Source organism: Lepisosteus platostomus, chromosome 13 (assembly GCF_059453375.1).
Source record: "Lepisosteus platostomus isolate fLepPlt1 chromosome 13, fLepPlt1.hap1, whole genome shotgun sequence".
Taxonomy (NCBI): Eukaryota; Metazoa; Chordata; class Actinopteri; order Semionotiformes; family Lepisosteidae; genus Lepisosteus; species Lepisosteus platostomus.
Window position 1 is genome coordinate 42,358,884 of NC_142623.1, and position 17,116 is coordinate 42,375,999.

A 17,116-nucleotide genomic window follows, 5' to 3' on the forward strand; every position below is an offset into this window, starting at 1 on the left:
TTATGTGGAACTAATTTCATTGTCGTGCAAGCTAAACAAACGAGCGCACTGAATCGTTCAGGTGATAAAGGGGTTTAAAGTCATCGGATCTTACACAAACACCCTGGGCACTGAGCGAAGTGTACTCTTGCTGCGTGCCATACATTGTTAACACAAACCCTGAGAGCGGCTCCGTGTCTCCCAGTGGTTTCCTATTTACTACTGTCCTTGCACAGTCGTTAAAAATCGCAGTCCCCTCTCCACGTGGTTTGTTATCAGCCAAGGTAGGTAATAGATTTCACTTTCACTAGACTTTCTCTTATGCAAATCTCTATAGTCAGTTAAAAAAGCGTTATAAAAACTTATGGCTGGATTCCCTAACGTTCATTGAGCACTGGAATCCAACAGGTTCTATAGTTCACATCGAATCACCTCAAGACCTAGAGAAGACAGTACGTCCTAATTAGACATTAAATGAAACTTTCCTTCCTGCTTCTAAAGTGCTAAGAATTCAAAGAGGCCTCTAAAGTCATATGCTGTTGGTTTGGGAAAAAAGCAAGTGTAGATTATAGATAAATACATATTTTGTAGTAAAATATGAATTGATACTTTATGTTGCTGCCCTCTGTATTGCTGAAAGCAATAATATGATTACAGATAGTGTGGTCGAGATCACCAGTCATGGCCAGTGGGGCTGCAGCCTAATCCTGGCACTGAATCTGTGAAATTCCTGGAAGAAGGTTTAAGGTTTCAAAAGAAATCTGTCAGAAACAGCCAGCGCTTGCCCAGTGGAGGTCACGGTTTCTGTCGGATGCTTGATCAGGCCACGGCACCTTTATGGTACATGGGTGCTTTTAGACAGACCGCCCTCTACTAAAAAAACACTGCACCCCCCGGACTCGTGATCACTGAACTCCCTCTTTCAGCAACCTAGGAGCTCTCTGCCATGTGTTTGTCATCAGTCACGTGGCATATTGCAGAACCCTAGGAGATGAATACGATTTACTGTAGTAAAAACCTGGTCGAATCTGTTTTTCTACTTTTTTTTTCCGGAAGTGGACATTGCAGACATCTGAAATGCCTGATGAGGTGCAGTGTGCCGAAGGACCCCGATGACAAGGAAACAGGTCAGAGGTCCTTTGCAAAGCTGCACCTACTGTACCTCCCTCCCTTTGAAGAAATGTGCATACAGTGGATAGGCTCACAGGGTTAACAGCGGGTGAAACCATTCACTGCTCTGTTTCATCAGGGTGTTTTGCACCAGAGCCAGGGTCTTGTAAAGACTGGAGTGGATCAAACGTCTGTGTGACGCAAGTCCTTCGAGTGATTACTGGAGACACTGACCTCTGCTCGTTGGGCCAGGAGAGGGGGCACCACGTGATTGCAGAATGAGGCTTTCGACATCCCTGTGGAGGTTTTGGATGTGTTTCTCTTCACTATCAATGTGTCACTGCGCTGTGTTCATATAGATCAGTCTGTGGCTTTATGTGTACCGGAGAAAGTACACACTTTGACCACACAGGACAGCGATGGCCATCTTCACCTACAGAATCTCAAAAGGCGTGAATGTAAATATTCATCATGTGCTGAACTTATGAAGCTTTTTCTCTTGTTTTATAGTAAGGCTGTCTGGCAGCAATCCCAGAACGTCCTGCTATCTCTCATTCAGTACCACAACATGCCAGTGGACTTCTCCCCTTCTTCCAGGGGGCCAGTGCCCTGCCCATAGACTTGCATTCCCAATCCTCCTGGAATCTGCGCTTTAGGAAGCGAATGCTTTCTGATCTGGTCTGTAAGAGAACCCTTTGAACTGTCTGTCAGTAACTCTTGGAAAAATATTCCATCTAGAATTAAAGGGAATAAGAAGCAGAAATGTTTCAACTGCCGTGCAAAACAAGGAACAGAATCTGTTGCTGAGTTGAGACTGCAAATGCATGTTAGTATGCCACTTACATGTTACCTGAAACTCTGTGTATACACTGTGCCTCGGGTTTGACTCAAGAAACTTAAATCTTGGGGAGTACATAGTTTTTCGTTTATCTGATGCCGGTTAATTAACAAATTGCTTAGTACGGCATTTTACCCTTTTAAGTGCTTTGCTTTAGACTAGCCCATAAAATACATTCTGATTAAGAAGGTTGGGGTTGAAAAATAAAACAGACTATTAAATTATGAATAAAGTTTGCGAACAGGAGTCAGTATTATCTTTCTCTGAATGAAGCCTAATGGCATCTGGACTGTGCTTCCCAGAACTGGGAAGAAGAACAGCTGGGAAGTGGGTGTATGGAAATCTCCCTTCTTCTCCAACTGCTGATAAGGAGAAATACCAGAACCAAACCGGACCAGCTTCACGGATTGTGCAGGGCTTAGCTACTTGTATTCAGCGTTTCACACTTCTGGCATGTCATTTTCTGTCAAAAGTGCCAGATCAGTTGTGAAACATAACAGAAAGCCACATGGCTTCCTCTTCAGAGGGGCTGTTGAGCAGCGCTCCAGTCAGCGTGGTAAAGGCATCGGAGGGGTCCGCTGGTGTGGACTGGTGTGGGTGGTGAGATGTCCCCAGCTGGATGTGTGATAGCTGAAAACTGCCTCACCCGACAAATCACCCTCTTGCGGATCAGAACGAGCCCAATTATCTGCAAGCTGCACGTCTTTGTCAAAAACAACTTGCAAAGTCATACTGCATTTGCAGAATCCTGTGTTTCCCAGCATTTCTCTTTGATTTGCAGTGACGTGCTGGGGCATGCTAGACAGTCCGTTTATTGGGTGAGAAGGCAGCTAGGCTTAGGTGCCTCAGTATGGCCCAGTGAAAGTCATTTTTTGGTTTAATTACTGAAGGAAGTGGGGTGAGTAATTGCCCAGACATTTTTGCAAACGAGAGAATTCTGCACTGGTTTAGCTTCAACGTGATCAATAAATAATTGCTTCCCTTAAGATATTGTTGGCCGTTCATAATAGATCACCAATTAATAATGCACAGATACTGGAGGGAGTTAAAATGCATAAAACCCTGTTATTATTCATTGCTAGTTCTGTATTAATCAGTGTAGGGTTAATTTGTAACCATGGAAATAGCTCAGTCAATGGGTTCAATCAGGCTAAGTGTTATCAATCTCCGTTTGAATTAAAACCCATGCAGTCTGCAAGACCAGGATTAGGGAACACTGTGTTTTTGCCATCAAGTCTTCATGGAGGGATCTACGTGTCTAGAACTCAACAGATAGTCTATTTGGAGGGTGAGGGTTTGGGCTCCAACAGGAGTGTAAGATATCATCAGTAGCCATATCACCCTGTAACTCACCACTGACAGCCCACTGAAGCTCAGCAGGTGTGGACCTGGCCAGTACCTGGATGGAAGACCACTGGGGAAAAGTTAAGGTTGTTGCTGGAAGAGGTGTTAGTGGAGCCAGCAGGGGGCGCTCACCCTGCGGTCTGTGTGGGTCGTAATGCCCCAGTATAGTGACGGGGACACTAGACTGTAAACAGGCGCCGTCCTTCGAATGAGATATAAAACCAAGGTGCAGACTCTCTGTGGTCATTAAAAATCCCAGGGGATATTTCTCAAAAAGAGTAGAGGGGTGTTACCCCGGTGTCCTGGCCAAATTTCCCTTTACCTATCATGACCTCCTAATAATCCCCATCTATGAACTGACTTCATCACTTTAGTCTCCCCCCCCCCACTGAGAGCTGGTGTGTGGGGAGCATACTGGTGCACTATGGCTGCCGTGGCATCATTCAGGTGGGGCTGCACACTCCTGGAGGGGAGTGGAGTGGAGAGGATTCCCATTACCTGTAAAGCACTTTGAGTGGAGTGTCCCGAAAAGTGCTACATATATATAAGTGTAAGGAATTATTATTATAATATTACGTTTTATGTCCCAACCCAGCATCTGTGCAAGCTTGACCTTGACAAGAAGGAAATGTGTTTAGAGTGCCCTCTGCTGAAGAGAATATGGTGGCGCACTCACATGTGGGACTGACCCCTCTGTGACCCTGATTTGACCCCAGTTTCATACTCAGCACAGATGGCGATGGCTGCCTATGCCCTATATAAGTAGGCTCTCATCCAGCCAGTATTAAAGCTGAACAGCTTTTCTTCAGGGTCGCATGTGAACACATCTGCATTTGGTGATCCTGCCTCAGTACACGTGGCTAAATAACAAGAAGCTTTCTTAAGCAGGGTGTTAACTAATCGGAAACAATTGATGATTTAAGGTAACAGATCAGAAATGCTAATATTTTAAGGACACAGTAATAATTATAGAATAAGTTTTATTTTTTGGCACCTTTAATGGCAAGTATGATAAAACATGAACAAAAGCTGTCTTGTTGAAAATGATCAGGCTCTAATTTACTCAGACATAACTGTCTTGCCAAATTAAACTATGCATGAACTGTTGTTGTTTCTTTTAAGCCTACTCTCTGTTGGGACTCTGTCTTAAACTGCTCTACTCAAGTAATGGGTGAATATACACATTTTAAAACAATACTCCCCAGTAAAAGTAAAAATCCACATCAACTCATGCTGAGGAACCCAGCCAAGCGGACAAAGCGACGCTATAACAACACCCTGCCTGCCCTCAACAGCACAAACCCCAGCAATGACACAATAAACAGGTTCTTATCGGTATTGCTTTGCCCTTTCACTATCTGCTCGCTAATTGAACTGTGTAGAACATCACGCTCACTATAGTAGAACAGAAGGAGAAGAACAGTCATAAAGATTTCTGGCCTCACCTCTTCCTGTGACATTGTCTGTGCTACACTGCAGTTGTTATCTTTTCAGAATTAAACACCAGTTCATATTACTGGGTATCAACACATAGAAAGGGGCTTATAAAAGGTAAGTAAATGTCCATGTACCGTGAGAGTTTCATAGTGGCCCTGGGAAAGGACACACTAAGATCATAACTCTTGCTCTGCAGGAGTTCAGGAAGGTTCCTGTTTCTTGCACAGAAAAAAGAAACATCTGAATCATCTTATCTCATTCATATATGCATACAGTATATGTAATGTAATTTTGATTTATGTTTGCTGTATGTACAGTATATATAGTACACACTGATCACTGATCTATTACAGTATATTTACCACTCAGTATACATTAGTGTATGTTCAATAATAAAACAGATTTGTTTCTTCATAATGGCCACTGTGTCATTTGAACCTCATTAGAAAAGTCTTGGACAGCCATGGAGGGGTCTGTAAAATGATGAGCAGATGCCCTCTCATTTCCTTTCAATACATTTATCAATAACATACAAATGCTCCAGTACGTTATTATGGACAGTGTTGAGGAACTCGGTTTGAAAACTGCAACACGTTACAGTTACACATTACTTAAAAAAACAGCTGCTTTATTTTTGTTCTGTTTCACAAATCAATGAAAAAATATTTTTTAAGATTCAGCTCTCTAGCAATGACACCTGTTCCCATTCAGGAGAGGATGAGATTCATTGACCTGCTCCTCCGCCTGGTCACTTGAGCTCGTGTGCTGTGTTCCATAGTGCCTAACAGGAGAGATCGGACCGAATGGAGGGGTGTCTTATCAGTGACTTCACTGTAAGCGTGCAGGAGGTCGGCAAGATGCAGGAGTCAACGAGCTTACTGGACTAATTCCAATCCTGCCCTAGCAGTGTGTATGAAAGACACCTGACTGCAGGTGAGATTGGTGAGAGTGAGAGTTCATACTGGCCGTTAACCTCAAGGTGTACAATGGTCTCCAATCAAGAGTCACTGTTTTCCACCCCCTGTGCTACCCTCATAGCATCTGTTATTGGAGTGACATCAACCATGTCAGCTAACAGGGCTTGTGCTGAACAAACCTGACTTGAAAACGACAAGAAAGCAGAGGGCAGTGCAGCCTGTTCACCCCCCACTGCACATGTCGGCTCCCCCTGATAGAATTAATATGCATGTGGTAATCTCCCAAGGTCAAGCTATTGACCTCAGCTCCTGCCTGTTAAAGAGTAAGAGACAGGGCTGCAGCAGCAGGACAGTATAAACACCAGCAAGCCAACTTAAGGGACATCTGCTCGTGGAGCAGCATTTTCAAAGTGCTTTGATCCATAGAACAGCTCAGTTTGGTTTCCCAAAGCGGTACAAATGTGCATGTTCATAGCGAGGCAGTGACAGAGCAGGTCATCTTTTTGTTAATTTCTGCAGGTTTGCAAAATTGGTTTTGCTGCTCTGCTCCCTTTGGGAACACACGTAGGCCCTCTTGCGTGCAGCAGGAGAGTTTTTGCAAGCAAGGCTGGGCTAGCATGGTCATGTGGGAATTCTGCCCCTCTCCTCGCCCCTGCTTTGCGAAAAGCACACAAATGCTGACATGAAGTCTTCAAAAGTGACGGTTCTGGTCCTAAACACGGCCTGCGTGCTTCCCTTTCAAAAACACACGTCCTGAGTTCGAGGTGTTTAAGACAAGCCCACTTTTATGTCTTCAGTCTACCACAATGCACAGATTTGTACCCCCATAGGCGACACTAATATTGGGTTAGGCATGCAGGGAATGTAGAGCCTCACAGCTAAGGTCTTGTATAGCATTTGATCAATATTTTTGCAAAGGTGAAGAGAATGGGACAGACTCCAGCCAGGGCTGGTGTCTCACTGAAGGCATCAGGATGCGCTGCAGGGTGCAGAGGCGAGGTGGTCTGGTCACTGAGAAACACTCAAACCGGCTCAGCCCTTCATACGGCATGAATATAAGTGACTTTGAACCTCGGCTCTAGGCTCAGGTTCCTTTCCTGCTCTTTTGTCTTGTGCTGAGCAGGGGATATACTTCTAGAGTCCTCCAAACCCCATTAATGAGAACTTCAAATATTATCACTGACAGTGCTCGTGGCAGTTGCGATAGTCAAATTAGCAGCAGATGTGGGAAGATTTAATCATGTGAATGGTAAGACTACTTCTAGTTGTAATGCTGTCTGCGCTAGTAGCTGCAGCAATATGAATATAAGCAATAGTAGTAGCTGTGTCCACATAAACAGTAAAGGGAGCAGTAGTAGGACAAGGAGTCTCTGGGGCACCGAAAGAACTGTATTAACAGAGTAGGAATAGAAGAAGTGGCACTAGTTGTGATGGCAGCGTTAGTAGTGGCATCAGAATCAGTATTAGAAGTAGTATATTAGTAGTAGCATTGGAAAATAGCAGCAGCAGGATTAGTAGCAGCTGTAGTTGCAGTCACATTAGCAGCAGGAGTAGTAAGAGCAACTAAGGTAGTGACTGTATTACAATGAGTATATTAGTAGTAACAGGATTAGTAATAAGCTATAGTTGTCTGTAGCAGCAGTAATACCATTACTTTCACATTACTGCTCAATGGAGTGCACATACACAGGAGAGTGTGTTCTCACAGGCGCTGTTTAAAAACTGCACAGTCACAGTGATAAGGAAAGTTTAACAGCGTGCAGTACACCGCGTTCTTTGTGGTGGAAAGGTGCCAGGTGTGTCTTGAATAAAAACTCGCAGGATTGCACAAATGTGTCTTACATCCTGGGATTGTTTTACAGTTTAGGAATTCCGTCCAGCATTTTGAAAAATACATCTTCTTCCTTGTCCTTTTCTTAACAAGCCGAAAAACAAGTTTAGTTCCACCAGTTTCCCTGAAGCATTAGCAGTACCAGTTAGGGTGGCTGGTGTATATCCTCAGTCAGTGGCAGTAACAGCAGTGTATACAAGCTGTGCCAGCGTGTGGGCAGCAAAGGAACAAGCAAACGAGGTGTAAAGACGCTCACACCTGAAGAAACAAAATGTTGTGCCTGTTCTTTCCTTCTACTTTTCATTGGAATTAACCTTTACCTGTTCCCCAGTGGTGTACATGCTATACAAACACACAAGAAAGAGTTGCAAAAAACAGCGCCTCCGAGAAAAGGCTGAAATAGAAGGCCGATCAGATGTGACTGTGAATTCTTTTTTTCCTTCAAAAGGAAATTAATTATTAAGGCCCTATGAACCCTTACCTCTCCAAGGCTGCGTTATTTATTGACTAGTTACTATGGAAGCTAAGGGCATCAGAAACAGAGACACTTACTATTGCTCTAAATAAACCCAGTTGTAGAATACGGAGGACTGAAATCTTGGCCTTAAGAAGACTAAGAAAGTGATGAAAGGTGACAAGATTTTTAATGATTTAATTCTCTAATACATTTATAACCATTGGACAACAGTACATACATGTCCACAGAACACTGGGCCCTCCAGAACTGACCATTTTCAGCATTTGTAGTCCCCTAACCTGACCTACTACTGTAACCTGTCCCATTAACAGTACTGCTCTTGGCTATTGACTATTTCCCTGCTGTGGTCTTCAGCACGTGACGGCTTTGTCCAGCCACCCAACAGCAGACAGGGCTTGCCTCATAGCCCACTTCTACTCTGTAATCCCACAAAGCTTTGCCAGTGTAAACGTTCAACTGCAGGTTCTTATGGATCACAGAGCTGTGGCACCCTGTGCATGTCCTCATTTGACTAGAGAGAAATTTCTGCCCATGAAGCCCCATTTCTTCCCCTAAGGCCCAACACTCTGTAGGTCTCTCTCCTCAAAGACAAGTAAGCCAGGTGTTTGTGGCTGAGGAGAAGCTGACCTTGAAACACCATTTACATTTCAACACACTGCAGCTCTCCTAAATCTCTTACAGACCACAGAAACACTCCGAGTCAGTGTGAGGTCTCTCTTCTGTAGGCTGGAGGAATCCCATCCAGAACTGTAGTAAGGCCATTACAAAGTAGAGAGGAATGAAGAGACCTCTGTATTTAGGGCATAAAAAACAATCCCAAAAGACCCACCTGTGTATTTTCTCTAAAAATGAATTGAACTGTTTATTGCACCAGAGTGGCAATATTATTATGAAATAGTTCCAGTAGGGAGCTGTGTCAGCATGCGTAGGCTGCAAAGGAACAAGTAAAGGTTTATTCCCTGCTGGAAAGAGAAGAAAGGAAACAGAACGTTTCAGCTGTGGAGCCTTCTTCGGGTATGAGTCCGAAGAATTATTAATATTATTATTGTTGTTGTAGCAGTCAATTGTATTAGATAAAATAGCAAATTATAAAGGCAAGACACAGCTGTACAGTTTGATATTGGGCCATGCTGAAAATTACATAAAGGTGAATGGATTTGCTTAGGTTGAAACTGATTCTGCTGACCGTCCTCATGGTGCCCCGATGCTGCTGTCAGTAAAGTGCCCCTGAAAAAGACGTCTGAACCAACATCTTGTGGAATAATATTTTAGATTGTTACTGCAATATTGTTGAATGGTTAAGAGAGCACTGCTGCACTTTCAAATGTATTACGATATATTTTTCTGCCACTCTCTAATGCAGCAATAAAATGTACGTTTGTGCTATTATTTGCCTGATATATAAAGTTTTTCTTGAATGATCCTTTGTAATTGGAGAGTCGTGCCTGTCTGAGCCCTGGAGCCCAGTGTGGTGTGTAGAGGGAAAGTGATTTTGGCTGTAGATACTCTGGGAGTGATATATTAGTTCCTAGGCTGGGGAAGTCTAACTCCCGGAAAACTGACGTTATCTCCTCCTGACCGCCACCAATGGCCAGCTCTGAGTCTGGTTATCACTGCGACACTACAAGTGCCTGGCACATTAAATTGAGCAACCGCCTGAACACCACAGAATTGCCCACAATCATCAAACCACTTCTTCATACGAGCGGTATACATATTGGAAGCCCTGGAAGAAAATCTCAGTCATATCCTTCGGGATGCACATGGTTGAGCTGCTGGATACTGCAGTCTTTGTGTCTGCTTTGTTTAATCTTAAGTCCTAGAGACATTTCGATATCGAGGAGAATTCTGGCACAGTATGTTACTTAAACAGGTGTACCAGCACATGGGGATGTGTGATGCTGAAGGTTGTGCAGCCTTGTGGTTTGCTCTCAGACTGAAGATCTGTACCAGGCAGGTGGAGCCGGCAATGACATTGCTCAGAATCTGCCGTGTTATCAGTGAAAAACACACTGAGGCCTATGTGTGCAACTTGGCTCCATTCTGACTGCTGGTGAACAGACAGACGGGCACACAGTACCCATCCATCGTCTGACCTATGCTTGGAATGGCAATCTGTCGGAGAGCAGCCTTGATGCAGTAAGTTAGAAGCTGCTCCGGTACTGAATGTAGGTGCGATGCCAGCAGTAGCACAGGGTTTGAAGGGCAGCCTTGTGTTGAGATTTGCACCACTCTGGGGCCCTATAAATATCTGGTGGCATATATCTCCTCTCTGCAGCTAGTAAAGGAAGGCCAGTGAAGCAGCCTGCCGCTGGATAGAAGGCGAACGATGGAATAAGAATAGATCTTGACTCAGAATGATTTATTAGCCCTTCACACACGCTCCTGTCAGGCCTGTACAGCACACCGGTTTTTCCACATGTGCTCCGCGCTCACACGCTGACGGCAGCTGCACGGAAAAAAGCAATTAATTTGTGTCACCTTTCCGAATCCGCCGCCGAAAGCAGGAGAAGGGAGGGAGATGATAAAAAGGACCGTTACCGAAATAATAAAATTATAATTATCAGCATTAAACACATTCTCATGCCCTTTCAGGGGGAAGCAAGCTTCCTTCTTTTCCATACAACATGCATGCTGGAATGTTGGAAGTTCATGCTGTGCATTGTCACTGTGGCCCTGAGGTGCACAGCTATGCTCTGACACAACTTAACCTTGTCCAAAGAAGGCTCCACTCACTTCTGCCTCACATGCTGCTTGTACTCTCAACTTACTGAAAAGAATTGCAGGAGGACGACAACAGTTTTTAATGTTTACGAATTAAAATGCACCAGAAACAAGTGAAAAGGAAAACACAATGTGTGAATAACACAGCTGTAAAAATAATCCCATATATCTCAAATTGCAGTTTTCCAATTTATTCACGTATAGTTTAATGACCAGGTGGCATGGTTGGGCAGAGGTAAGAATCTCTGCCTTGCAGTGCTGGGGCTCTGGGTTCAGTTCTTGGGGTGCTGTGTGTGTGGAGTTTGCATGGTCCCTCCGTGTTCATGTGGGTTTCCTCCAGGTGTCCTGCTTTCCTCCCACAGCCCAAGGGCATGCAGGTAGGTGAACTGGCCCAGTGTGAGTGTGTGCTTGTCTGTATCTGTGTCAGCATGTGCCCTGTGACTGTGTGGGCTGTAACTCGCCCACACCTGTCCCTGAATGGATAAAGAGGTTAGAAAAGGGGTGGAGGGATGATTAATGACCAAATCTGGTGACGGCTGCCTGTTTACAGCACAATACAGGTGCTGTCAGTTGTGTGGCTATTGCCACAACATCAAATATATTGGAAACAAACACTGTCATTTTAACCCTCCGACAGATTTTGGCCATCTGGCATTTCCCAAAGCCTCAGTTAGGAAACAGCTGGGAAACAGCAAAGGAAGATTTTGGAAGCTACTGGAAGGCGCCTTGTTTGCTACTGGAAGTTAAAGGAAATTGGGCACAGAGGCAAAACATTTGCATCAACCCATCGTGAGGTTAATTGGCGAAACATTTAAGATATTGAACCTCAAAGCCCCAGTCTTGAGTGTGGTGTGTATCACCGAGGAGCTGAAGGTTAGTAGGGCGCTTGGCCTGCCTGCCAGGAAGAGGCTGTAAGAAAGTCTGTGGAGTCAGGGAAGTGGTTTGGGTGGATAACTCGCACCCAGGGGCAACAACTGGGAAACAACAACGTTTTCAGGTCTGCCTCACAAGTTACGCATGGGACTGGGGCCTGAGGCAGCAGGGAAAGAAAAAGCCACAAATTCACTCAAATCAGAAATACAAAAAAAAAGACATCAAAAATTAAAAATATAATTTTCATTCGAACTTATTTTACAGTCCGCGGGAGGCTGTGAATGACTTAGGAGCTCAGTCCCTAAAAGCTTCCACCAGGGCTCACGGTGGTGTGTCGGGGACCTCTGGGACGGCCCTGTTGTCAGCCCTCTGTCAGGTGTGTCACCGTGCTCTTTTTGTCAGTGGGCTCCGTGTGAGGGGGGGCCACAAGCGTGCAGCTCGTAAGATGGGGGGGGGGGAAACGATCTTGAAGGCAGTTGCGGCAGCTCTTGTGGTTTCCATCACCCTCCTTGAGGGGCCGAGCCGGAAAACGAATTTCGCCAGAGCCCCGCGTGGAGCTGTGCTTGCTTTCTGAAAGTGTGGCGATATCCTAAGCCTCCCGGCGCCTGCTGTGGCCCTGCTCGTTGAGTTGGAACAGCCAGTGCCTGTGTTCCAGAACAAGCTTGAAATTCCACAGAGCCGGAACTTCGGTGTCTTAACGGTCACTCGGCCCCTGGCGAACGGCACGCAAGGCCCGCCGTCATTATCTGCAGGCCGACGGCGGGTTTCTTCTTTTTCGATTAACTGGTAACGACCGCATGAGTGGAAAAAAAGAAGAAAAAAAAAAGGAAAGGTTTTTTTTTTCTGGTTCATTTCTTTTTTTTAATAAAAGAAACTCTCCCAGACAAGACGGACTGCCGAAGCGCTCTGTGGTTTCTAGCTCTGCGGCGAAACAAGTGATTCACTCATTCCCACCCACCAGCCCACTCCACTCACATGCCCTCGGAGCTGATACAGTACAGCAGGTGGGCGGCTGCTGGGTGACTCTGACTCAATACGTAAATACGGTAACGATGCAGATTAAAATTCAATTCCGTTCTCAACATCTCCGCCCCTGCACCACTGGAAAGCCAGCGAGCCTCTATGGCAGATCCACTTCCGATTTTTGGGATGCAGGTTGTTGTACAAACTATAGTGAAAAAGCCAAGAAGCAGTATGAAAAATATTGTGTTAAGCATCTGTGCAAATGTACTCAAAACACAATAGCAGATGTGTACTATTTAGAGCATGATGTTGACTTGTGTTCGACCTTGCAGTTTCTAAACCTGATCAAACTGCTATGCAATTGGAGTCTTATGTCCAATTGCTTCTCTGTGCTCCTTATGTATCACTTTATCTAAACTACTGTCTAGGGACTTCTGTGTTAATAAAATTAATCTCTTTTAGCCTGTCAGTGTAGGACGCTCTCTTTGACCCAGGAAAGTATCCAGTTGGAATTCTCTGCTCTGATACCAGAGCGACAACCTCTTTTTAGTAACATGGTGAACAAAATCATGCATAATATTGTAAAATTAATATTATTCGTATTAATAGTCTTACTAGTGGACTGTATAATTTTTTTAACAATACACTTATTTATCACACTCTGTTTTTTTAGAAGATGAAAGGGATGAGTTTACATAAGTGCATACACCTACAGTACATCATTTTCTTAGTTTGCATGTTCAAGCAAAGTGTCCCATCTTAAATTTATAGTTTCCGTTTTTTGATTCCCGCCTGTAACACTGTAATGTGTTTGTCTACATTAAATGTCTGCTGTCAGGCTTCACTCATACAGTTACTCTTCATCAGCGTGAATCGGCAGTTTCTCCATACGGTGATATTAAAAGTTTTACATGTTTTGTCTGCAAAGTGCAGCATAATTAATTCTTCTTCAAAACTGCCCACTCGAACCTTCGTGCTGCTCAGACACTGGGGAAGTGGTTAAGGCTCTGGACTGACATTGTAAGGTAACATCATGGTTTCAGTTCCCTAGCTGGGACACTGCTGCTGTACTTCAGTCAAACTGCTCCAGTAAAGACCCTTCCATATAAATGACTCTAAATGAAAATTTGTTCTCAATTCACTTTTAAAACATATGAACACAGAGCTATTGTTATGCCAAACTGCTAAACACACTGTAGCCATACACTCAAACACTGAGCTTCTGAACACCCTGCAGCCCAGCACTCTGACACTGAGCTACTGAACACACTGTAGCACAGCACTCTGACACTGAGCTACTGAACACACTGCTGCCCAGCACTCTGACACTGAACACACTGCAGCCCTGCACTCAGACACTGAGCTACTGAACACACTGTAGCACAGCACTCTGACACTGAGCTATTAAACATTCCTAGTTCATGTTTTGTAGTAACACAAAGTGCCGTATAAAGTAAATACATAGTTTGTTTGTAATGAACGTGAGAGGACATATTTTATACGAAACATGTTTATATGGAAACAATATGCTCCTGTCCTGGAGTCTAATTTACTTTAACGCTGAGCTACTTAAAACTCTGTTGCCCAGCAATCTAACAATGAGCTTCTGAATACAATCTGCTGAAGTATTTAAACTTCAGTCCAAGACTCTAAAGTAAAAATGTTAGTAGTAGCAGCTCTAATTGTAATATTACCTTGCAGATCACTTTGTTAAAGAGTTTTCTTCTCTCTAAAGGTTTGGCATATTTTGATGTACAGTACTGTATAGATCAGGGGCCGTTATTGACAGTCAAAACAAAGCTCATTCCTCAGTAATGATTTATAGTAACGCAGTGTGCTGTGAAAATAAATACACAGTTTGTTACTGGAGAGTGAAACAAACATGAAAGGGTGTGCTTCCTATGGTAACTGAACCTGCTTAAAAGTTTTCTGACCTTGATGTAGGGCATGTCGTTAGAGCAAAATCTGGCAGTAAAAATAATATGTTTGAGATCAGGTTAGGACCGTGTTCAGAGCCTGGTGCGTCAGAGAGCTGGGCTGCGGTGTGCTCACAAGAAATTGTGTCCATTGAGCCTGCAATACAAGCGCTGCACAAGACCGCTGAGTTTTGAGTTTGAGCTTGTATTTCTGCTGGGTCTTGTGCCACTGTTGTCGGGACTGTTCATTCGAATGTGACAGGATACTAAAACCCACACCCTTATCCAATTACTGGTATTTAAACAAAAATTATCCAGGGATGTTCTTTTCTCAGTATAAATCTCTCCAAACAATATGATTTTCAGGCAGGATCTCATTTCACCTGAGGAGAGTGGTTTATAATGGTGATTGGGTCTCGCTGCAGCAGGCCAGACGTGAGCTGAGCCAGGCCTGTGACTAGCAGGCTGTGGGACTGCAGAGGCCCACATCCATTATTCACATCCTCAGGGCTGCGTCTCCCAGGATTACACACGTGTGACTGAGGCAAGCCGCCGTCAGCACATACTGTACAACACTAGATCAAAACTAGAGTTCCAGCAAAACCACAGACCCAAAACAAATCTGGTTGATAGACCCTTTTTGATTTTTAGCCCTGTAATATCAATTGTGGTTAGCTTAGAAAGCAACCTGTGACTACTGCAATAAACAAACCTAATATTTTTTAAATATAAACAAGGGTGATATTTGTTCTTGTCTGCATCAAAGAAACTAGAGCAAACCCAGAAATAGGAGCTGCTGTCAGCTTAATTGCCAGCGAGTACTGTAGCTTTTAGCAGGTCTGTGTGCACCACAGTTTTTCAAAAGTGAAACTAAGACAGTGGTGTCTTCAGTGGTGTGTCGCTGGCAGTCCGGGCTACGACAGTGTTTGCTTGTGAATGGAGCAGACGCCGTTCCTTTCTATCTCTCCTCACATGCATTTTGCGTTGTCTCTCTTGTCCAATAGGAAACATTTCCTTCCTGCTCTTGAGAGGTCTTTCACCATTGTTCTGGAATACCCCTCTGTGTCTCGTGATTTTCATTCCAGCTGAACCCTCAGGCCTTCCGAGTCCTTAACTGAACTCTCTTCTGAATTAAATCTTTTCTTTTACTCTGCTGTTTCCTTCTTCTGAAGTCCTTGGTTTAGGGGAATAGTAGCCAGGATATTGAACAAGTAGACCTAGGCTGCTCACTACTATCTTACAGCTGTATAAGCATTAGTGATGTTCTGTCGCTAATGTGGATTACACTGTATCAGGCTGCTCGGACACAGGTGTTTCATTTTTATACTGCTCATCATTGAAACAATGCACTGTATCTCACAGAAGTTCTGGAGCTAGTTTGCGTCTGAAGAAAACCCAGCTGGAATGTATTATTATACCTCTAGGGCCCTTCACTGCTCTTTACTGTAGTGAACCAACAGCACTGTAGTAAATGCTCCTCATCTATATACAGTAGTTGCAGGTTTAGCTACTCCTCAGTGTCCTAAGATCAAACAGAACAGGCACACCAAAAATGCAGAGCTATTTACAAAACCAGTCCCACTTTTAAAGTGCTAAGAAAACAGTTCAGAAAGATCGAATCACAGAGGGTAGTTCAATTGTGAAGGATATAACAAACCTAAAATGAAAACTTGAAGACATGAAGGCTATTTCAAGGGAAGACAGGAGAACCCACTGCTCTAGTCCGTATGCAAGAGTGCCACTACTTCAGGAAGGAGGGTCTTTCACTGTAGCCAATAACATACTGTACCAAATAAAAAAAAAACAAGTCTCTTAGGACTTTTAACTGCTGACAAGACAAGCTTGTCAGTACTGCTTTCAGTAGCATGATGGGCTTGACTGGTGCTGGGCATTAAGAGCAAAGGTACAGCCTCATGTTTAATAAAGGAGAGTAAAGCCTAAATTTAGCAACAAAAATGCATTTTGTTCCCCTTTGAACAGAGCAGAGCCTTTCAATTACCATAGCGTTTTTTCCCTGTGTGTAGTCCTGCATCTTGTTTGTCAAAATCATCTGATTGAAGTGGTGTCATGAATTCATCTGTGGGCCTTGAACAGAAGTCCTTTATTTACTGGAGCAGTTCAAACGCCGGCCCTTTCGCCTGTAGGACGGGGTTCAAAGACAACCTCCGAGCCCTGGGCCGGAAATGCGATTGGGTTATAACAGGTGGGTATAAGAGAAAGAGAAAGAGCACACACTCAGGACACACAAAGACACATACACACAATCAGGACACACAGAGACACATACACACACTCAGGACACACAAAGACACACACACACATTTAGGACACACAAAGACACATACACACACTCAGGACACACAAAGACACAAACACACTCAGGACACACAAAGACACACACACTCAGGACACTCAAGGACACATGCACACACACTCAGGACACTCAAGGACATGTGCACACACACTCAGGACACACAAAGACACATGCGCACACACACTCAGGACACACAAAGACACATGCACACACACTCAGGACACTCAAAGACACATGCGCACACACACTCAGGACACACAAAGACACATGCGCACACACACTCAGGACACACAAAGACACATACGCACACACTCAGGACACACAGAGGCACATGCGCACACACACTCAGGACACACAAAGACACACAGAAACACAAGCACACACACACTCAG

The 17,116-nt window shown here is 44.2% G+C and overlaps 1 long non-coding RNA gene across 1 annotated transcript; it reads left to right on the forward strand.

Annotated features, from left to right (window-relative positions):
• Window positions 1-2,173, forward strand: LOC148650689 (uncharacterized). The gene is made up of 2 exons (XR_015926195.1): window positions 1-263; window positions 1,036-2,173. It is a non-coding gene; the product is annotated as an uncharacterized LOC148650689 (long non-coding RNA).
• The last annotated feature ends 14,943 nt before the right edge of the window (window positions 2,174-17,116 follow it).